General features: G+C 45.9%; 1 protein-coding gene across 3 annotated transcripts in view; it reads left to right on the top strand.

The window, feature by feature from the left end:
- The first annotated feature begins 2291 nt into the window (after nucleotides 1–2291).
- The window catches only part of LOC149349643 (uncharacterized), a 49692-nt gene continuing 28036 nt past the window's right edge, over nucleotides 2292–23947 (top strand). The window contains exons 1-3 of one of the 3 annotated variants that reach the window (XR_016290140.1): nucleotides 2292–2643; nucleotides 10960–11034; nucleotides 15834–16885. The gene's annotated coding sequence lies outside the window, so the exon portion shown is untranslated. Of the gene's footprint in view, nucleotides 2644–10959; nucleotides 11035–15833; nucleotides 23860–23947 lie in introns of those variants that run through there. The other 2 variants (XR_016290141.1, XM_089578673.1) reach the window with 2 other exon arrangements.

Raw genomic sequence — 23947 nt, 5'->3', positions numbered from 1 at the left:
TAACTAATGGCACCTTAGGTGTGTGAGCTTCCTGCCATAGTTGCCATTGAGCACCTGTTAGGAACTGCTGACACACCTCATTACACAACTTGGCATTACACACCTTGTAATGAAGTTCATTGGTTGCAAAACATTTACATTTTGTGTACGCTTGTACATTATGCAAGACTGATGCCAACTTCGAGCAGAAATGTAAAAGGTGTGACCACAGGGGGCCGTCATTAGTGTTAACATGGTCAAGTATAAGAGAAAGTATTTCATGCTTTAGATGGGCACTCGGTGATAAGATGGACCGCCGAATTTTTCGTTTTTCTAGTTGAAGTGTCCTGGAGAGGTTGCAGTGTATTAAACTGTGGGTTGTTTTTTTTTATTTGTGCTTATAACGCTGTTGATTCAGCACACCGAGTACAAGCTCCATTTTTAGGTGCACTACAGTTTGAAATGCATTGGCAGTGGCATTCAGATATATGCAGCATAGGTCTAGCTGTATATTGAGAGGAAGCTAGGTTTTCACTGGCCAAATAAAATCTTTAACACATATCTTTTGAGTTTTTTTTTACTTGTGACACAAGACATTCACCAACATATATAATATGCATTTTAATGTTTCTCTTTTATCTTAAAGAAACAAACATTTGTGCAAATTGTTTTGTCCAGAGTAGAAATTTGTTTTAAAACTACGAAATGTTTTGTAGATGAAAGAGATGGTGGTTTACAGTGGACTTATAATTGTTGTCCTCAAAGAGTTAATGGCACATACCCACTTTTTTTGAGTAAGAAAAAAAGAATAAAGGAATGCAGTTTGGCTGATTAAAATTAAGAACAAATCGGTTGCTGTGAGATTGGTGACTAAATATGAAAATGGGCTATACGTGTGAGTTTTGGATGGTTTGATTACTGATTTGAACATGAGCAGCCAGAAGAGGGAATTCAGAAAGATATTTGGATGGGAGCCGTTTCATGTCTGAAAGGAAACTTTCAACGACGTAGGGCACATTCCTTTTGCTGTGCCGAAGGGAACGAATGCCAAACACTGTGCCTTTTCAGTCCACCTCTTTGCAAGGTACTCTTTCTGGCTCCTGTACTGCTCTTTTCTCTGGTAGGAGGAAAATTTCGGGTTATAAATAGACTAGTAGTGTGCATTACATGGTGAGGGCACAAAACTTGTGTGTGTCCCTTCAAACGACCCTGCTGGTAATGTTTTTGTTCAGCTACCGTAACTATCTCGTGGAACAGGCACCAGCATGCTGCATGTTTGTGCAGCTCCCATAACTATTTTTTTAAATCTGGGAAAATATAAATGGCATAGCTGTCGGAAGAGGTATAAAGACGCGCCAATAGCACAACAAATTAGATTCGGTGACAAGGTGGTCGCCCACCACGGCGTGGCTGTATAATACCCTTTATCGTCAAGGGAACATCGAGCACTCGCTCTCCAACCAGCAGGCAGCCGTCGCTGTTACATCATTGCTTTGGCTCGCAAAACCCATCAACCTAGCTGTGCGTTTCGAATGCTGACATCTATTTCAAACCGTACTTTAAAAAAATAAGGCGTGCTCACAGAAACGATTTTCGGTTCTAACGGAAAACGCTATACCCTACAAGCGACAACCGTTCTGCTTCGAAATGCATCCGTGGATGTGCAATGTTTTCACGATTTCAGACGTCGCATACGGCGGCAGACAAGTCTGTAGCCTCGTTAAATTGGGAACGAAAATTGTGGCAGTTGCTTTTGCTGGAGGTGCGGTCTTGTAGGGGTATACGGTACGAAGGAAAGCGCAGTTGTGCAAAAGCAGCAGGACGACGCTCGAAGCACGTGCAAGTAATCGCCGAAGTGTTGGCGGTTGAGCGCAGGTACATGCTTCACCGCCATGTTCGTGGACCGATGAAGCTGTCGCGAAAGTGCGGTTGGAGTTTTAGCGTTTACAGTTCTTAGGAAATGAGCAACGTAACGAGCCACCAACTCCATCAAGCTTGCAACTGCATACAGCAGAGTCGAAGCCGCGCGGCACGGCGAGTTCGTGAAGCGGGCGATGCCTTCCGCAGCTTAATTGTTGATGACAGCTGCAGTACTCAAATACCAGTAGAATACCAGCGGAATACCAGAGTACTACGAAATATAATTGGTTCAACTATGTAGGTAGCCAATTCCCTACATCAGACAGTGAACTGTTAAAGAAAAAGGAGCATGTAGCGAGCGTTTCACCAGGTTGGGGGACAAACACGCGGCACCACATCGTTAAGGTCCCATCATCTTGGTATGATGTGGCTAATTATTTTTTAAACAATAATTATTTTGATGTCGAAATAGCCATACTGCATCAAGCGCAGCAGAGTATATCTCATCGCTGCCGCGATACGTACGTAAATGGGAAAGGGACAAAGAGGCCCATGTTGGGGATTTTCCTGGCGACTATGTAGGGACACTGAAGACGTCGGAAAGCCTGGTCAAGGAGCCCGACGCCATTACCCGCTTTTTGTGATCTCTGTATTGTCGCGCCGGTTTGCCTGTCAGCAGTGCTTCGCCGAGTCAGACGCTGCAGTTTTTGCGTCTTCTCTGCCCCCCTGGCTCATCTAATGCAGGAGTGCTCCAAGAAACCCAGCATCATCGCAACCGAGTTCGGCGTGGAAGTCAACTACGTGGTGAGGAGCCGCCTTGTTTGTGAAGAATTAGAATTTTTCGTTTGTTTCCACGGAAACGAAATCGCGCATGTCAATCAGATGCACTTCGATCCTGCATTACGGTCTATGGAACTCTAACCTGTGAGCAACGTGCTGGCTTGCTCTGGGGAGGGCAGCGTCCCTAAAGCAACGCATTATTTTTCCACGACACGTTTATTCCGAGGCCTTCAAATCAAAACGAATTACAGCATATACATTCATACTTGGAAAAAGTCGTGCGTGCACCGTTCGTTGCCAAGTTTAATGTCGGAAGTCTACAGCAGAGACTATAATACGCTCTTCAACTGTGTTAGCAAAAGGTATGAGGCGTCTGACTGCGATATAGGTCTGGTGATGAATGGTCTGGCTGCTCACCATGCACATGCTCACGTGTGTGTGTGTCATATGCACTTAGAAATGCGTGCTGGACATTAAGAGGTCGTGTGGAGTGCGATAGCGCTTCCTACTGGGCAAAATAGAGTAGTGAACAAAAGGACACTCATGGGTGGAACGGTGCCACCGAGACGCCATGCTTGGGTTTTCAGACGGCCGTCTTGAATACACTATTATGTTAATTAGCACGCTCGATGAAGTTACCTGTTTTGTTCATTTAATAACACTGTCTAGCGCTCGCATTTTACCGATACCTGCACTTATTGGTACGCGGAAGTGCAGCCTTTGTCAAAAATTTATTTGCACTGTGGCCCGCTTGCACCTCCTGCGCTCAAAACCTCTCGGCCACGGTGCTCACTCTCAGCAGTGCGAACTATTGTCTTAACCTCTTGGACATACGCTACATGATTCCCTTTAAGTAGCCCCGTAACAAAACTTGGTGGCCTTTGTATTCTTGATAAATGATGTGTGAACGAGCAGAGAACATGCATTCACCAGCCATGAATGCGCAACTTGGGCTCCGTAGTGAATTCTCAGATCGGCAGTACTCAGAAAGCACAAACTTTGCAAACTTTGGCACTACACAGTAAAAGTGTCATTTTAAAATCTTGCTACGGTACACACCGAATCACAGTTGCCCAGAGCGCGCAAGGAAGAAAGAGCTGACAGCAGCTGCTGGATTCGAGGAACGGTGCCTGTGCACATTGCGGCTTGTATGTGTACACGTGGGCGCGCTTGCACATGAGCTAGCGTTACCTATGAAAGCCAGCATTTATGATCAGGTGTCTTGCTTCGTGCAAAAAATGCATGATGGGATCGAAGGCCACATTTGGCTCCATTCTTTTGGCGAAGTAAAAAAAAAAAGTTGAAAATAAAGCCATCACTGGAACAGTTTTGCGCCACACTGCACTTGGAATACGAGTATAGCTTTGTCTCACTATGTTGCCATTAGAAAGGAGCTGAAGTTAAGAATCGCTTGGTCATGCTCTCGGTAAAGAACAGAGAGGGTTCTGGGTTAAAGTTCCATTAATAACCTATAAGATATTTTTTTGTACCCCACTACTGCTCGCTGTTTTTCAGCTGTTCGCTCGTTTTTCTGTGCACTCGGTTTGTGTCACTTTTTTTAAATTAAATTTTCCTGGTATCCTTTTCTTTCTTTTTACTTTCGTCATCTGTTTCGCCCTCCATTTACTTCCCCGCGTTTCGCATGTGCTCACATTCTCAGCAGATATTCTCCCTTGCTACTTTTCCATGCGAGCCAGAGAGGATTCAGAGCCTCCCACGCGACTTTTCTGCTTGCTTTTCATTAGTTTGCATAATTCCAAGCACATATAGATCGCCTTTCACGTCACCTTTGCAGCAACAAGCCCCTGTTTCTTGGGCGGAGAGTATTCTAAATGCAAGTTCCTTCGGCTTCAAACGACGTGCTGCTGTTCATGTTTTGTGTGAGCGAGCAGGATGTACTGCTGGGCTGCTTGGAAGAGGGACTTTTACTAGCCTTCCCTATTCTCGTGTCTCTCGTCGTCGAGGCCAGATGTGAGAATGAAGTGCTTTGCATTACCGGCGTAGCACTGCGTGCCCAGAGCCACCCTCTTTCCGCTGCCCTCACTTTGTGTGTGCGTGGGCGCCCCTCTTGCTAGCGATGAGCAAAACCCGCGCGGTGTCAAGATGGAATCGCTGCCGCGGGAAACCCGATCGTCGCCCTAATATAGCAGACTTTGAAAGATCGTACAGAGCGCTTCCGCTGCCGGCACGCCGGTGGCTTTCGCGTGTGCCAAATTAATAATCATAAGGACAGAAGGTTTCGGAAAGGTCGCTTGATGCTCTCCCGCCAGTTCGCCGCGGTTCCCTAGCGATCTTCGCCCGAGTTAGTCGAAGACTGTAGCTAAAAGCATTTTACGCTTAATAACGGCTGTAACTCATTGATCATAATTTGCAGTTCATGTCCTCAGTGACTTGACTAGGCAATGCCATCAGCGAATCGCACATTACTTAGGTATTATCCATAACACCTCCTGTAAACAGGCGGTGAACAGCATTGGCGAGATCGTGTCTCCGTGCCTGACACTCTTGCTTATTATTGCCATTTGTCTCATTCGTATTTTTAGTTCAGCGTATGCAAACGAGGACGCAACGATAAGCTCATCTCAGCGGCACCATCTGGTTGTTAGAACGGCAACTATTTTTGTTAGCAAACCGACGCTCCTCTTAGAACTAGAATCGTCGATCAAAATAAAAAAGATAGCGAATTTATCGCTCCTATGTTTTGTTATAGGCGAGATCAGACGAAACGAAAGCCCAGTGGCCCATTTACGGCCAGTGAACGTACAGAAAACGGCGTAACAACGACGAATTCAGCCCGAGGCAAGGGGTCTTGCTTCGAAGGGGCCACCATTTTGAAAACGATGTTTGAACGTACGCAAGTCTCGCACGATAAACTCGGGAACGCGAGTGTACGTTAAGCTTCTATATGAAATAGCGTTTGGCGCATGCGCACTTCAAAGCACGCTATCCCATGTGCCTTAATTTACATGAGCCCAACAGCGGCGGGTCGAGTTATGGGATGGAGTTGAGCAAGGTCAGCCCAACTCGATGACTGCGTGTTGTTGTTATTGGCTATTTATTGGTAATACAAAATAAAAAAATAATAATAAAAATGGAAGGAATAGATGTTGCTAGCCGCGGCATCTGCCATCGAAACCTGAAGCACCTGAGCTGCGGCTAGCGGGAATAAAAGAACAGGGAGAGGGAAAGAGGGGGGGAGCGATAGAAGAAATGATAGGGGTAGGGTGGCAATATGCACTATGTACAAATACATGATATTGAAATAGAAATAAATGTTGGGTGCTGCGCCGCGCAAGGTTTTTAAGAGTACAGGGTGCACGGGCGTGCAAATTGCGTGGTGGAGGGTGAGCGGCCGCATTTATCCTCTCCCCTCCCTCTAACCCGACTCTTCGACTCGATGCTTTTAGACAGGCGGGTCAAGCGAGTTTACCTACCCCTTGCAGGCGAGTTAACTCTACTCGCTCTGCTGCTTACTTTACTCGACCCGACAGCGTTTACATCGACCCGACAACAGTTTTTTTACCCGACAAACAAACTCGACTCGACTCTATCGAGTTCATGTAAACAGGCCTTGAGAAAGGGTGAGAAGGGTGCGGTTCTGTATGTGGTAATAGCGGCTTGAGATAGAGGGAATGGCATGCAGTGCTCTTTTTACAACCCGATTTTTTTTTTCAATTGTGCCCAGCTTGAGTAGGCACACGTCGCTGGTACGAACCTAATGTTGCGCTTCTTGCTTTCTGCAACTTTTTCAACTGTTACACAGATGTCTGTTGAAAATTGAAAATTGGTTTTCAGGAAAGGAAATGGCGCGGTAACTGTAGTCACATCCGTCAGCGCCTGTCTCGCGCACTGTTAAAACGTTCGCCAGGTCTGAACAAAAGAAAGACCCCGAAGAAAGCTTCGAGAATTTGCGCGGTGCCCTTACTACCCTTAAACATCTGCCTCAACCATAGATTCACTCGATGCCAGAAAAACAGAGGCTTGGAGTTAAATCAAACACAATCACACGTAGTCATGGCATGTCCTTTGATTCTTGGCAGATCGTAATTATGATAGCACTGTTTTTTGGACATCTGATTCAGCTGAGCCAATAATGCTGCGGAAGGGAAGAGACCTCCTCGCTCCCGTGGCTTCCTTGTGTTGCGTGTGCTGCTCGTATCATTCGATGTCGACCGTGTAGTCCCGGGACGAATCACAGGGGGCGACGCTCGCATGTTGTGTCTAGAGAAGCCTTAGCTGTGCCCCCCCCCCCGCGATTTACGCTATTGGTCGGATGCCCTTCTTACGTAGCCTTAATTTTACTTCCGACGAATGTCTCGACGTTTTTGTAGCTAGCTGGCCCGCCCTGTGTATTACTGTATTCGCAAGAGCAATAAACGGCACACGTGTATACGCTTTGTCGTCCCCGGCCCTTTGTTCTCTCAAGCATGAATTCCTACGCGGTTAGCGGGTGAAGACGCTACATCCGCGGTGTGGTTCGAACCCGACCGCGGCGGCCGCGTTTCGATGGAGGCGGAACGCAAAAGGCGCCCGTGTGCTGTGCGATATCAGTGCACGTTAAAGATCCTATAGGTGGTTGAAATTATTCCACTACGTCACCTCTTTCTCTCTTCTTTCTTTCACTCCCACCTTCCTTCCCTTACGGCGCGGTTCAGGTGTCCACCGAGATATGTGAGACAGATACTGCGTCATTTCCTGCGGTGTGGGAGTGTGGGGCGGAAGACTGCCCTCAACGCCACAAATGAAACGCCTTTTCGACGCGTAGATCCCGACATGAGAGAAGAGAATGAGGTGGGCAAAAAATGCGAGGTGCGAACAGTTTTTAGCCGATCCGGTCCGCAGTCCACCGAAGACCGTTGTCGACTAGACCATTTCACAAATCGCATTGCGCATGCGCGCGCTTACCGGAAGCGACGAAGCCGCCATCTTAGCTGCAGTCCGCCGCGCCGCTTGCGCGGCAGCCCCATTCCTTCACGCTTTGAATTGCATTAGACTCGCTCGCAGTAGCTTTCCTTTGCAGTATTTATCGCATTAAATGAACCAGAGGCAAATGCAGCTGTGAGAGGGGGAACAGCTGCTGCGACGCGGGGAGGTGGTGACCGCAGCCGGGTCGCTGCACTTTTCACTTGGAAGGCCTTTGGGCTTGAAGTAGTACAGGTGGCAATCAAAACGCGCTTGTCCCGTTTTCACGTGATTTACTACAAATATTCCTACGCATGCCGATGCAAGCGTTTCCACATGTTCAGACGATGTTCGTGGTTCTGGCCACTTGATTTTCCTGCTAATTTGAAAGCTGGTTGTGAGGAAACGGAATGACGCAGTAACTGTCTCGCATATCTCGGTGGACACCCGAACCGCACCGTAAGGGAAGGGATAAAGGAAGGAGTGAAAGAACGGAAGAAAGAGGTCCCGTAGTGGAGGGCACCGGAATAATTTCGACCACCTTGGGGTCTTTAAAGGGGCCATGATATGGTCGTACTTCGTATTGCAGTTTTGTACCTCAGTAGCTAATACAATACCCTAGCTATGATTCAACTTCCAAAATTTGGGTGCCCTGGACGCGCTGAATATTTAAAAAAAATTCGACCGCCATATATTGAATGCTCTCGTGACGTCACAAGTGAATACACGGAGCGACGGCGTCTGCTATCGTTACTGCAATGCGTACAGCGTGGTCTCTCGTCCCCTGTACTTTCGTGGACGACCGAAGTAGCAGCCGTCCCTCATATATGAGTGACTGGTGCCGCAAAGCGATAACAGTAACGTACGTAGTTACGGTCGGTACGTAGTTACGGCCAGAGATTGGTTCTGGGGAGGGGGGTACGGACTTCCGTATTCCAAAAAAAAAAAAACGGAAAATATTTTTTATTGACATTTTATTTTATTTGTACAACATTTTTGCGTGCTTTGTTGTTGAGAAATAAATGGCGAACGATATACAGGGTGTCCCAGCTAACTTGAACCGAGATTTATAAAAAAACTAAGTGTTCTTCAGAACTGAAATTGCGTGGATGTTGTTAAGGTTTATCTAAAGTTACAGTACCATTTTTTCGCTCCTCCTATTTGAATAATTAGTCGAGATAAATAAAATAACTTTTTAAATATAGCTTGAAACGTTCAGGCATCAATAGGAAAGTTCTGGAGCTCCACAAATATCGTCCAACTGAGGCACTTCCAACGAGATAGACTTAGCGTGGCCGTTTTTATTCGGGAAAAACGAGCGCCCGCGGAGTTTAAAAAATACCACGTGACAGTGCGCTCCGTGCGCCCGGATGCGCCGCGAGTACAGCGCTCTCATCCGTGCTTTGTAAGAAACATCACCCGCTTCGGGCCTTTCGTGCTGCCCAAGACAGGGCTTCGCGATATGCTTGGTTCCAAGATAAGCGCCAGTGGGTACGAGCGGCAATGGAAAGAAAGCGCGGCTTTCGAGACCCTTCCTTTGCCAAAATTCTAGATGGCCGTTTTGCTATCGCTAATTATGATATTTGCTTTCGTTCCAACGCAAGCGAGGGCTATTGCAACCATCGTTTATAGATCCTTTTCAGTTCCGCATCTCCTCGCCGCGCCAACAGGGAGCATGCGGCCCGCCGCCGCGCCCGCCGCCGCGGCGCTGCTGTCGAAGTTTGCGCCTGAGGAAGTGCGTCGTCTGCTACAGACGCGTACCGTTCCGCTGTCCTCCGCACGGCGTTTAAACAACCGAAGACGTTGCTCACGCTTCGTGGCGTCATTATCTGCGCTTCGTAAGTTTAAATAGTTAAACTACGTGTGCGTAGAAGCGACCAGTGCTTTAGAAAAAGATGGGCATCAGTGATTACGTTTCGTCTTGGGCAGAATAGTCGCTTTCGTGCGTCTGTAGAATGCGGCGTTTCCATCGCATTGCGCTTGAACGGTGACCTTGCCCCTCTGTATCAATCCCGTTGGTCGCGAGTAATTTTTACTCTTGCTTTCCAAATGCGAATTTGAGCAAGACAAGATTTAACAATAATTGAAGTTGCAAAGCCTGAACGTCTGCCTCGATTTTATTAAAGATTAGAAGAACCCTCCAGACTAGTCTCGAGAGGTTCCATAAAGCGACTTCTTAGTTTTCAAGGCACATATAGAGAGCTGCCCGATAGATATCATGCTGACATTTTTCTGCTGCCCCTGGTAAATACTTATAGAATAAAAAAAAATCACACACACGTCTTTAGTACTTATAGAATAAAAAAATCACACACACGTCTTTAGTGGAGTTTCATTAGCATATTATAGTTTATTAAAACTCCTCACACACTCTACCTAGACTTGTTGAAAATGCTTTCTTCAGTTTTTCACGGAGTTGGCTAATTTATTTCTTCTTTTGCTCCCGAGCTGCAGCGGCACGAATGAGCCTCTTCCTCAAAACAGGTGCTGCAATTGGCGCACCTTTTTCTTGAGTTTGAGTCCAGTTCTTCTTTTGAGGTTCTTCGTCATTTTCGCACACTTTATACAGACTCCTTTTCCTGCCTCAGTCAGAACTCTGCACTGCTTGTGGTATACAGTTCCTCCCCTGCTAGAGGTGGAACCATGACAGGCTTGCATAGTTTGTACAATCTGCACAATTGCCTCTACGTCTTCTATTGAAGTGATTGCCAAATCCATGGGCAGCGTCGGCACCAGTTTTCCGCGGGCAGATACAACATAACTCATGTCTTACGCTTGAGTACTGAATATACATCTGCCTCCAATCCTGACTTGTAAAGAAACAATCTGTGATCGGTGCCCATTTTCATCTTCAAGAGCTGCCGATCTCCACTGACGAGGTAACCTCAAAAAAGCGCTCTTCTCCACCAGCTCATTAACATGCAAGTAGCTGATTTGCACGGACTCTGGTATCCCTCGCTCGATATCTTCTGCAGCGTCGCTCTGCGTTGCCTCTGCGTTGCTTGAGACGGTTGCTCTCTTTTTGGGAGATTTTCGCCGTTTACGATTTGAGGAGAAGTACAGCGGGAGATTAGGAAATATGGTAGGAATTGCATCACCCCTTAGAGACCATACACCGCGCTCGATTTCAATCACTTCTTCGTTGATTACATGCTTATAGGACCTCCAATGTCCCCTTCTTGGAAGTGGGCGTCGCGCACTTTACATGTTTTCCCCGACACCTTGTCTGCACGGGGTATCGCTCTCGACCATTTTGCAAGGAGAATTGGATCGGTCGGCGGAGAAAAGAAGTGCCTCTTCTCCGTGTTGCGCCGGTACCCGCTGGTACATCCCGGCACGAAACACGTTGGCATTTGGTTGCCAGTCTAGCACATTCTAAAGACTGTCGCAACGCGGGGCGATGATGATGATGATGATAACAACTTTATTTTCCGCCAGATAAGGAAGCCCCCTACTCCCCGTCCCCGGCAACGACGCGGCCCACGAGTTACTTCCGGGTAGCTGCGACGCGAGGCGAGTATGCCCTTGTGACGTCAGAAATTAGAGGTTGCCAGACCAGCAAGCAGTTCGCAAAAGAAATGAAAAAAAAAAATAATTTAAAAAATATATACTGCACAGAATCAACTGAAACTTTGTGGAATTGTAATTTAACATGTTGGGAATTAAATGAAATAAGCATGGCATGCATGAAAATAGGCTGTCATGGCCCCTTTATAGGTATGACGCAATGGCTTTAGTGGGTTAATGCCTATATATGCAGAATTGGTCATTCTCTACTTAACATTCATAGATTGCGGTGAGCCCTCGTACCACTACTAGCGCAGTAGTGCAGCGGTTAAGCGATGCCCCACTGCACTGACAGGTGGTTGTTTATATCAATTTCTATCACAGCCACACATAGGGATTGTGCAACCCATGTTGCTCCTCTCAAGCAACTTCTCACGACAAATCTATAATTTATCTGCCACCTACCACGGTGGTCAGTTTGCTCACAATCTGGTGCACGGGTACATGACCTAGATGGTGCGACGGCCTCCTCCCATTGGCTATACAGAGCTCAAGATTGCACGATTCTTGATCTGGATTGGTATGTCTGGAATAGTGCTTTCGCACTAAAAGATGACGTCATCATGCCAGTCTGCGAGTGACGTGCACGCATTGCACTGATAGATGGCGCATGCATATAGGGTGATGTCAGGGCACTGACTCGGTGTGCGGGCGATCCCACTCTAGAAGGAAGGTGCTGCTCAGACTCGTGGGGGAGGCCGGCAGGCGAGAAGGAAAAGCGGCGCACGCGTAGTGAAGCCATCTGACAGATCCCCCTCTCATCTGCTCCTCCCGTAGCACGTTTGGCCTTGACTACAGTGAGTGCAGCTCGAAGTTTCGAACGTGTGCCAGTCTTCTTGCACAACAAACCATGCAGACGAGCCAACTCGCAAAAAGAACTTAATGAAAGAAACTCAGCCGCATAAAAACTGTTTGCTTTCGCATTCCCACACGTAAGCAGTCCTAAGTGTCTCTGCTGAATTTTTGTATTACTTGCCTGGAACATGGGCCATGAAAGCCCGGCCCTACCTTTTCCTTATCCCTCCTCCCTTTCGGCTGGATGGATGGAAGATAGGACCGTCTCTTTTGAAACGGGGTGGTAGCAGTTGCCACCGTGCTCGGCTTTTTTTTTTTTTTCTTTAGCGAAAGCTACACTACTACAGCTTTGATGCATTTGCTATGAGCCTCCGAATGACCTTGAAACGACCTTGAGATAAGTCATGGCTGTGCGCATATACCGAACCATGTGGTGTCCACTTAGTGGAATACCTTTGACCTTGAATGATCTTGAACTTTGACATTGAATTTTGACCATGCAATTTGTCGGCAAAGGCAGTAAGAAAGCCACATGGTAATCACGTTGTGTCACGTGATTCAGTTCACAGTTCTGACATCAGGTATAGGGTATATATAACCAGAGCTGTGCACTTGACATAGTGCTATGGCGCATGCGCAGAGTTGTGCCGCGAAGGTGGAATATAAGTCAGAAGAGATGTGCTCGCTCCTCAGACGCACACCATGCAAGAAGGCGAGCGACCGTGCTCGTCACGGCAGCAGTGCAGGCTGCGTGAAATTGAGTCTTCCAATCCAGAAGTCATCGCATGGTACAAGGTCAGCTGACAGCGTGGAAACGAGGCGAGAAATGCTAAGCGGGCGGCCGAGACGCCCGAAGAACGAGAGGAACATCTCGCGAAGAGACACCACCAAGCTGCTGAGCGACAGCGACGGCATGTCACTACTGAAATGTCAGTAGATGAAACTGCTTTTGCTATGTTTATCCTGGCCTAGCTGAGCTAAGCCACTGCCAGTTTTTGCTACCTACAGTCACAAAAAACATTTTTTAAAGTCACTTCCAGACTGTTTTCAGGGAAATCTTTTGGGACATAATTAGAAAGACCTTATAGATACAAAATTGGTGTTTTCTAATGGTGTCTTCGACTGGTCGCTCCCACGATCCGGTTCGGATTTGGCAACGTGAGAGCCGCTCTAGCTCCGAGCGCACAGCGAGACCGGTCAAGCCGAATGGCCAGCAAGTTTTCAGAGCGAAAGCGCAAGAAGGAGGGAAAGGACCTAACTTCGGGAATCGCCACACCGCAGTGGCGCTGCCGCTGCGGCTGGTGTCAACGACAGCAATCACACAGTCTGCACTGCCCACGCCGCCGTCACCGCTGAACCTGTATCGCTGCACCAGCAGTTCTTCGTCTCCGGCTCGCGTCGAAAAAAAAAAAAAAAATTAGTGTCCCGTTGTACCACTCTGGATATGCCGCGGCAGCCCCCAGATGTGACAGCAACACAGACGGCGTACCCAGCTTAATGATTCGTCTGCTTTTCGACATTTCCTCTCACAGAGCCACACAGCAGGGACGTTTTAACTGCGTCTAATACCTAAAGCGCCAAAACTTGCTTCTACGGATGCGTAAGAATGCCTCGCCAGACCGGTCGTGATGTGCCCTGGCTACCCTGGCTTCGCATCCGTCTCCGCGAAACGGCGGAAGTGGCTCTGTCACGTGAACACATCTCGGGGCCGCTCCGACTTTTTTCTCGGAGCGCCTCAGAGCGCTCTGAGCTGGAGGCGGGTGCTCTGAAAGAACCAGCCGAATGTAGTCAGAGCGCTTGATTTCGACCAGCCGAACGTGCGGCTGCATCTCAGAGCGCTCTAGAGCGATCTGAAACGACCAGTCGAAGACACCATAAGATTCGATTTCTTTCGAGATTTTCGTGATTTGAAAGTCACGTCCCCCCCTTGAGGGTGGTCTCTTTTTGCACGAGGGAGCCCTTCAAGGACCGGATTGCAGTGTGCACCAAAAAAAATCGGAGGTGATCCGAGTGCACGGCGGAAACTACAAGTCACCCAGGTCCATAAACCTCTACATAGAGGGGCAGAAGATCAAGGAGACAGATAGGATCAGAAGGTTAGGTTTCTGAATCCAAAGCAGCCTGAGTGCATCGTACACCATACAAACACTACAATCTGCTACGAACCAGATATCAAGAATGATCAAGTGAATAACGAGACGTCGCAAGGGCCTGAGAGAGGAGAACACTCTGCGTGTCATCCAGGCCCTGGCGATCAGTTGGGTGACATACGGCCTGCCATATCACTCACTCAACAAGAAGGAAGAAAGCCATGTCGAGAATTACGGGCACGTACAAGATCGCACTCAGTCACCCAGTCACCACCTCGAATGAGCGGTTAGCAGCTTATGAACTCACAGTACTTTCGCCGAGCTGTCGGACATGGTTCTGGCCTCGCAAAAGAAGACCAGGTTGCAGAACACAGTAGCTGGTAGAGCCATTCTCCATAGGACAGGCATAGTAGAGGAGCTGCGAGTCCTGGAGGGGCAACGACCTCTTCCCGCGGAAGTCAGGGGGCACATCAAGATGAGACCCATACTGAATCACATGAGTCATGAACTTCACAAAGGCAGCTAGACAGCAGGCAAGAGTTGCACATCTGAGGAATCAATTCCAAAGGGACCCATGTGATTTTCGAATGTATGCGGATGTGGCGGCATACCCGGAAAGGGGCGTATTCATGGCAGCTGCCAAGCTCTACAAACACTCGTTGATCCTTGCAGCGTCCGTCAAGGCTGCGTCAGAAACCCCAGCTGTGGCAGAAACCATAGCAGAAGTGTTGGTCATCAACATCAAGCAGCAGGAGAGAGCTGGCAGGAAAGTGCATGTCATCATGGACTCGCAGCAGGCCTGTTGAAATTTTATGAATGGAAGAACCCCCTGGTGGCTCAGGTACTAGGGCCGACGCTGGAAGAGTACCATCAGACCACGTGGACTCCGGGCCATGCGGGAATAGAGGGGAACAAGAGGGCAAATGCCTTAGCCTATGTGTTAGCCAACTGGGGGAGGCAACCAGATCCTCCAATTATCGTATCCCTGTTGTCCAACTATAGCGAATAGTGAACACCTAGGCACAGCAGCTGAACCGCAGGACATATGCAGCACCACATAGGAGGCTTAGCATAGAAGATGCAGTAGCTCTTAGTCTAAAACAGACAAACAGCTTCCCAAATTTGTACAGATATTCTAGGATGTACCTGACAACATATTGCAGCACTTGTCCCTGGTGCGGAGGCCGTCCCACAGTCTTTCACATTTCATGGGGTTACAGAAGCAAGCCAGAAATCTTGAAAGACGCATTACATATTGTTTGAGCAGTGGGAGGTACAGCAGATTAGCAATACTGTCGCAAGTCAACAAGCACTTGTTCAGCAAGTTGGCTGGGTGGCCAAGGCCGCTGGAGTCATGGAATGAGGAACCCCCTGCCAAGCTTAAGAGCAATTTTCTCTTATGGTTGCAATAATGTTTTTTCCCTTCTCCTCCTCCCTCATAAGGATGTGATCTGCAATTAATATTTTTCTTAAATTGCTTATATCATGTTAGGTAGTGCAGTTCTTACAACAAATGCTTTAGATACTGCTAATATTTTTTACAGTAAAACTTTACTCTTTGTTCCGGCCTCACAGCTGTTGAATTAATTTTTATTAAGAAAGCTTTATTAATTAGCATAGCTTACTTTATGCAACTCGATTTGTCTGATTGTTAATTTTTTTGTTACCTTTGGCTCGAGCTGGTTTCCTATTCTGCTCAATTATGTATGATTAAAAACAAGTTTTGGTGTACTCTTTCTCATTTCTTTTAGCAGTACTGAAATTAAAACACAATTCAGCAATCTTGTTTAATGAAATAAAGCAGCATAAGTGAAAAGCCAGTGCAGTCATTGAAGACGTCATGATTTCTTTTCATTTCAGATCACTGGCTTTCTTGAAGGTGGCCACTGGTACCAATACTGATGTCACAAGTCAACGTGTGGGTTAGTCCTTGTGCAACATAACGAGTCATGTCCCAGGGACTGCAGTTAGTACACCTGAAGCCAACGACATTGAGCTCCTGCTATGAGAAAGCGGCTGATAATTGGAAGTTGGGCATTGTTTTTGTGCTGTGCTGTGTCATGCCACACTGTGCTGTGCTGTGAAGGAGAGCATACAACCTGGTGGACAACTTAAAATATATTTCTGTGGTTGGTGAAGTGCAGTGTTATGGTTGGAAGAGAACATGAAGAATAAGCCAAGTGATGAGTGTTTTCTGCTGTGCTGTGGATGTGAGCACCGAATGCATCATTTTCTCTGCAAATGCTTGGTGAATCGATATCGGCATGTTTGCTACCTTTCGTGCATGTGCATTTGTGCTCTTCAGAATTTTTACGGAAGCAGTGAAGTGGCTAGTGTGTGAAGGCGTGTGCCGATTCTCAAATATGTGATGTGCCCAATGGCTTCACCTTGTGCAGTGATGCTTTGTGCAGTGCTGCTGCTTGTGCAAAAGCAGTTTTCTTCGTCAGTGGGTGTGGTGAAGGCCCATTGGCCCATCGTGATATATCAGCAATATCCAAGAAGTTTTTGTGTGGCCGACTAGTTTGTCAGTGCTTTCTTGCGCATTGCAAAGTGGCCCACAGTGAAAGTGCAGTGATCCCCCAAGTTCAACGAAAATGAGTTTTTTTAGCTGGCAAAGTCACAGATCAATCAGGTTATAGTGTTTCGGCCATATTGTGTCACCTGTGGTGTGGTGGTGTTCATGAGTGTTGTGCAGTGAAGTGAACAGTGTGTAGTTGAAGCGTCGTGCACATAATTAGGTCTCAGCTGTGCATGTGCTCAAGCGTGTAGTGAGTGAATTGTGTCACGCTTCTGATAGCTTGCAGTGGTAAGTCAGCGCAAAGTTTTCAACGTCTGTGAAGCTTTTGTTGAAGAGCACTTACTCTGCCATGGGGCTTCATCAGGAGGCACAGTAAAAAGCACATGATAGATCATCGTCTGCTGGTCATCGTGCCCTTGGATATCAAGCCGACGATGTGGTCTAGTTGGCTCAACACAGCTGTGATGCACCTGAGCTTCTTGATGAGTCACAACCTTCAAAGGCTCAAATATTTGCTGACATATTGCACCTCTTCTTTCCTGACACCTACCTGGAGCTGAAGCTTTCCTACCTGGAGCTTGAGATCTTCCATTGTCACATGCAGCTGTTCAAGAGGCTAAGCAATGCTATTTTGTCTGCGTATTGCAAAGTTATTCCACGTGGGAAGTTACTGGTCGTGGGTTGTTTGCATCTTTACCAGTGTGACGATGAGGAAAATTTTGCTCTGTTGGGTAAGAAAATCAGCCACAAGAAACATGGTAAGCGCTGCCTTAACTCTTTAGCTAAAAGGTGAGATTTTTTTATTTTTGTGCATTTGATACATTAATTTTTAATTACTGTATTTGATGTTGGCCATCAGCTGTTGGATTAAGCCACTGATGCCAAAATATTACGTTTGTTGCTTTTTATTCCTGATGCAGCTCATCTGTCAGGCAGCTGGGAACTGCATCTGGCACAGCAGAGAAGTTGCATTTTACATGTTGGTCCAGCAAATAAGTATGTATGGTCCAGTAAGTATGTTGGTCTGTCTGCTGATGTGACGCATCATTCATGCTGCAATCAGCTATTTTTTTTTTTTCACTAGATATGAAATTGCTCGTTGCTTGCTTGCTCTGCATACTAACACACGATTAAATTTCTAGGCCAGGATATTTACAGTATTGGAATGCATTTTTTCAAGTCAGTGGAAGAAATTGTACAGAAGTTCTTGTGTATAAGGTGACTAGCTGTCGGCAAATGCTTTCAATTCTTGTGACTGTTATATATTGGGCTTGCTGTAACTTTTGCCTAATTTAGAGTCATTTTTGATTTGCATTCATAATACAAGTTCAGGCATGTCACAGTTCTTTGCACAAGCAGTAAAGCAAAACTCGTTAACAAATTCAGCAGAAAGCAGTGAGTTCATATAGCTGATTAGTTGGAGATGTGATAAAAGTCCTTACTCAGTGTATTAAGGCGGAAGCCTTTAATGCCTCATCGCTGTAAGCAGGAGTTGTCGACAGGAATGTCACGCTTTTCAATTGGTCGAAACGGTCCTGACGTCACAGTGCGTGAATTTTGAACGGGGCCAATTGTACTTTGGCTAGTAACCATACAACCAATTAAAGGGATCGTATAGTGATGCTCTAAGTAAGTGGGACTGAGTTTAGTTGATTGCATAATTACCCATTTTGCCTAATTAACCCTTCTAGTCATGCCAGATAAATAAATAAAACCGAGTAGAAAATTGGTCGAGTTCGGGAATTGAACCCCGGTCTCCAGAGTGCGAGACGAGCATGCTAACCACTCCGCCATGTTAGCTCGATGGTTTGGAATGAACAAAGGTGCGTCTAGTGAATACGGTGTCTTCGTTAACTCCCATCTCCCTCCCTTCCCGTTAGGGCGAGGTTCAGGTGTCCACCCAGATATGCGAGACAGATACATTTCCTTTCCTCAAAAACCAATTTACCGACGAGCAAGGCGTACAACCGAACGGGCGATGGCGTTCTATGGACTCCCTGGCAGCGTTTCAAGACGCTGTCGCATTTCACTCCTAGAGACGAAGCCTAACGTCTTAACAACGCATCAGTGACACAAGCAGCTACACTGCGCTTAAGGCTTTCGCCTCACTGCACTTTTGGTGAACAAAGTGCCCCCCTGATTTTTTCATCAGCAGTGATGCTGAGGAGATTGAGTGTACATGCAAGTTCAAGTTCTGGCAAGAGTATTAATTGCGTGTAGCAAATATAGACCTTTGCATTGGGGGAGGGAGTTCTTGAAATGCCTCCTCTCTGGACTGTCAGAAACCGGCCCTGTTCCTGCTTCCACTGTGCTAGCACGAGGCACACATGACAGTCCAGTGAACAATATCACAGCACCCAGGGAGCCCTTATTGCACTGCCTGTAGAATGCAACTAAAATTAATGTGTTGAATTTTCTGCAGATTTAATGGATCCATTGCAACGATATTATGACACCTGTTTTTGTCTTATCCCATACACACTTTACTCAAGACATGACTTGGTTGGTTAAGATATTTTTATGCCATGTGGAGATAACTGGAAATTTTTATGGACAAATCAGTGGACAAATTCAAGGTTTGCATGTAAAAATCTCGTCACGTTTTGCTTCGCTAGGCAACTGCATGCCTACCTACTGAATGCTCGGCGGAGCTGCACTGCTGGCGTACCATGAATGGAGCACTGCATTTGTTTGAAGTGCCGTACCACCATACGACCAAACTGAACTCTCCAGGTTCATCAAGATTTAATGGCGGAATGTAATAGATGACTACAGTTGTGTCATGCGTAGTTAAGTTTACAACTGCTCCTGAAGGGCAGTGCACTGTTTTCATAGGCTGTTGAATCATTCATAGTGGAAGGTATAAAAGCTTGCTCCACCCAAATTGAAAGCTTTTTCACATTCAAAGAGGTGGAATTTGGCAGTGGATGTTTATTACTATGTTTGGGTGGGCTACATGTCTTTTTCAGTTAATATGAACTAGGACTGCACATTGTCTATGGCAATGCTGCAAAATAATGGCAAGAGTTGTGGTGCTATCTGTTAACATAGGGCTGAAGCATGTGCAAAGCAAAAGTTTCACCTTTAGAGCAACGAATAGAGCCACATTACAGGTAATATATATTTTTGATTCTTTCTAGCTGAAGAAGTAATTACTGGGCAAAAATGTAGTATTAAACAACCGAAAATGCCACATAGGTGAGAAAATAAACAAAGTAGCAGTTTGGCTGGGAGAAGTGTATTTGTGTATAACATCTGTCATTGATTAGCACAGCAGTAAAAGACTATTAGCAGCTTTATATAGAGATCACATTCAGCTGGGCAGCACGTGAAAAAAAAGGTAAGTGAATAGGTGTGATTGTTACTTTAAAAAGCTGTTCAAAACAACCTTTATATTCTTTGTGAGGGTACATTACAGGTAGCACATATAGCTAGGCCACTATTACGGCCCTGGATGATGTATAACAGAGTTGAACTCGTGCACCCCATTGTGAATTGTCTGTTTGTCCACCTTTATTTCACATTTGGCATGGCATCTACCATCAGGCTTCAACATATTTAGAACTGTAGAAGTCTTTCATTTAATGGTGTAGAATCAGGTGTCATGCCATACTAACCTTATTTTATCTTAGCCATACAGGCTTGAAAGTAGATTACATCTTGCTTCCTAACTTAAGCCTGCAGATACATTCGGTCTGCGTTGTCCGCGCTACAGCTCAGTGCCATACATGCCTTTATGAAGCTTGTGTGATGTTTCAAGATCCATAACTGCTGAAAAGCAACACAAATAGGAGACAAACAACTGGGAGGAACACGGGACAAAAGCTGATTAGCAGAATTAAATTGAAAATAGAGAAATAAAGACAATAATCTGGAATGAAATTCAGCTGCTAGTAAGTACCTGCCGCATGTTCGTTCTGGTGATATATTCTTATTGGCTGTTCATTTCTAGTAATGGATCGTTACCAACTAACTTGTATTCTGTGCTGCTAGCAAATAAATTTTATTCCAGAAGAAACAGCTTTACGTTGATGCATGGACACTAAGAACGTGGATTTTAACATCCCAAAGCTTCATGTGGCCCTGAGGGACACCTCAGTAAGGGGCTTCAGGTTTGTTTTGACAACCTGGAGTTCCCCATTTTAAACGAGTTTCTACAATTAGGATTCAGATGTGCAACCTTTGGCTTGCAAGCAGAATACTATATTTAGTAAGCGACGGCAACAGGTCAATTTTAAGAAGTAAGTTAGGCTTTATTAGTCCCCAAAAAATATACAAGACATCATAAATGTACAGACGAGGGTCCCAAAGTCAAAGACTGCACCGGGACCCTCGATAAATCATTAGTACAAGAAATGGTTACAGCATAGTTAGCGGATAATTCTGGAATAAAATTCAGTTGCTAGTCAGTACTTGTCCAGTGTTCTTTCTGATGGTTTATTTCCTACTGTAATTTATATCGAGTAAGCACCCACCTAAAATTTGCAGATAATCACAAAGTATTGGCTGATGGGCACTTGCTAGGTCCAGGTGTGAAAATACAGAATGGGCCCATGATGAAGTTAGTTGGACTACCGATCATTCAAGTTGGCAGGGCCACCGGGTGATGTGAGCAAGCTTGGTACTGCGTAAACATAGCATATAACAGTGGAAGAATTTGAGCAGTTTATTAGAAGATGCAAAAAACTGGGTGATCAAAGCACGGCTAATCTTCATCATTAAATCCGTGTAACGATTCTTTCAAGCCCGAACAGAACACGAGATTCAAGCACTCGTCGATAAGAGTGCCGCTGTCCTCAGGCACAGATGGCAGTCCCACTCCTACTAGGCATTGATAGAGAGCTTTGTCCTCGCTGCCAGCCAGGCTAGTGGTAATTATTACACAGTCCTTGGAAGGATTCCCGTATCACACCTTCCGGCACTCCCACCCGTGCTCGGGACACAAAATTCAGGACTCTTTCCGCGACGGCTTCCGGGGGTCTTCTTTCTTGGTATCCTTTCAAAAATGCGTGACCTTAAGCTTCGGCATATGGCCTGAAAGATCTCATTGCCGCATTCACCGCACCCCCACCTTCTGCAATAGGTGTCACAGAGATACCAAATGTGGGGCACTTCATGTATCTCTGCCATGTTTTTGGACTCCTCGTGAACATGGGACAAATCACAAGGATGTTTGCTTGGTTATTTAGGAAAACCCAAATCTCCAGAAAAAGGGGGGTGGGTGCTTATTCGAGCATGAGCAGATATCGGTATTTTATGTTCACTGTGATTTCTATTGCAGTGGAGGTACATCACATCGACCAAATGTAGTCGCAAAAGAAAGACACTCTGCAATACCCACACTGTACGTTATCAGAAATATTCAGTCCACCATGTTCGCTTTCAGCCTTGCTGTGAGGCCCGTTTTGTATTGCCACCATTCCAAATCTCAGTGGTGAGGGTAACTGTCCCCAGTCATCCAGAGCTTAGGATTTTAAGTGGTGCAACAAAAGCTCCACTGCATGGCCTTGTTGCAAATCTGCATGGTATGCTGCACACTTTTGACAGAGTTCATGCCTTGCTCATTTCTTGTGGCTTGTGTCTTGTCTTATCATGAACAGTTATCAAATCATCACAAAACCATTATTAAGCAGCAAATGGGGTTCTGGAAAATATGCAAGCGACTTCATGACTGGTCTGAGTAGTTGAGGGCCTTGCTGTCAGGCTCCTGCAACACTGTTACAGCTCGGGCATAGTAGCAAGCAAGAAGTACAGTTTCCTACGCTTTGAGCTTGCACTGACAGTTTGTGTTTTGAAGCACCAGTAGTACCTTAGAAGACCCAAAGCACAGCCTGGAAACAAGCAATCTTGAATCTCTGCAAGGAGGTGATGTTTTCTCTTCCGTGCTCACAAATTTCGTCCCCTGATGCCCCATACCAATAAGGGTCCAAGTTATTCGGCTTAAGCATTTGAAACGCTGCATAACTCTTCAGGTGAAAAGATAGTAAAAAACAGTATGTGAAAGGATTTGGCACAGTAAAAGAAGAATGCTACTTTTGGCTGGTATTGTGGAAAGGCCAAAGGTGCCATTTATTGTATATTTTTGTTGCCGTAGATAACCGAGTGTCAGTAGTTGTAAGGGACAGATAGCTCAAGCTCAGTGCCCTGAAAATAAGCTTGCTTGACCCCAGAGGTAAACATCATGGTCTCTCCTCTCTCCCCGCCCCATTTTTCTTAAGTCCAGACTGATTTCCAGAAAAAGATCTTTGGCTACACCAGATTCACAAAGAAGTGTTCTCATGTAAAACATACAAGGCCACTCAACCAACAGACATGTAGGTTTGTTCAACACATCAACAGTTGAATTGCTGGCCAGCTCAGACTAATGCATTAAACATGCTGGCGGGTGCATTGTGACATTAGCCGATTGTCGAAAACGTTTCGTAAGGATTAATGGTTTTGATATTTTCCTGAATGCTACACCTTCAGCAGCAAGATGGGCAACTTGAAAGCACTTCATCTGATTTCACTTCATTTATTTACAAAAATGCGACACAGAAAGGAAATACAAAGTAAGTATTGAAGCAAGAGGTCCTGAAGTACACGACTGCAACTCTTCGAAATAAGCACTAAAAACGGTCATGAAAGGAAGGCGCCTAGCACTTCTATCATCACCTTTCTTTCATGGTCACCTTTTGGCACTTATTCTAGAGAAGTACTTTCAGTATTGTACTTTGCAGTAAAGGGGTAAGTATGGACCTAATTGCTTTTGTTATGTACAAGACCATATTGTTGCTCTATGTAATATTTGTGATAAATATGGGTATTGAGATGTATTGACTACAAAATTTCACTTCCCCTCCAAACTCGTCTTCACTTGCATTAAAAAACGTTCCATGTTGACACAAATCTCGGCAACAGCCCACTTCCACAGTACAGATCCTTAAACAAGGGGAGGGTGCATTGGATACAGAGTCGGATAAGTACAGCGACTTCTCTTTACTTTATTGAAATGGGTTGTTCGAAGTGGACGAAAGCAACAAAGTTTCAGCAATAAATTGACTGAATTAATTTTGCATAAATGCAGGCACCAGCATCTTAAGGTGAACCAGAAATTTTTTTAAGCTTTTTGAGGTATGAAGGCCGCAGCGCAATAGTGCATGCTTTGGCGGACATTTGAAAAACAAGTGAATAACTAAGTTAGCCGCTTAACTAATTTCTCTTAACCTTTTAACCGTCACAGTTAGGCAACTGGTTGCAATTAGAAATTTGTAGCCAGTCATTGCTAATATCCATGTCAGTTTTTAGAACTTCGAGAACTCTCTAACCGTTCAGACCCTTCAGGAGAGCGAGCTGCCGGGCTAGTTGGTGAAGCATGTAGAGAATTCAGCGCATAAAAACGGACAAGGGACGAAGTAAGGGACACGGAGAGCGCGCGTGAACGTCTCTGTGTCCCTTACTTCGTCCCTTGTCCGTT

This window comes from Amblyomma mixtum, chromosome 3 (assembly GCF_055824585.1).
Source record: "Amblyomma mixtum isolate Tamu chromosome 3, ASM5582458v1, whole genome shotgun sequence".
Classification (NCBI taxonomy): Eukaryota; Metazoa; Arthropoda; class Arachnida; order Ixodida; family Ixodidae; genus Amblyomma; species Amblyomma mixtum.
Note: the sequence above shows the minus strand (reverse complement) of the source record. Positions and strands in the feature narration are given on the sequence as shown.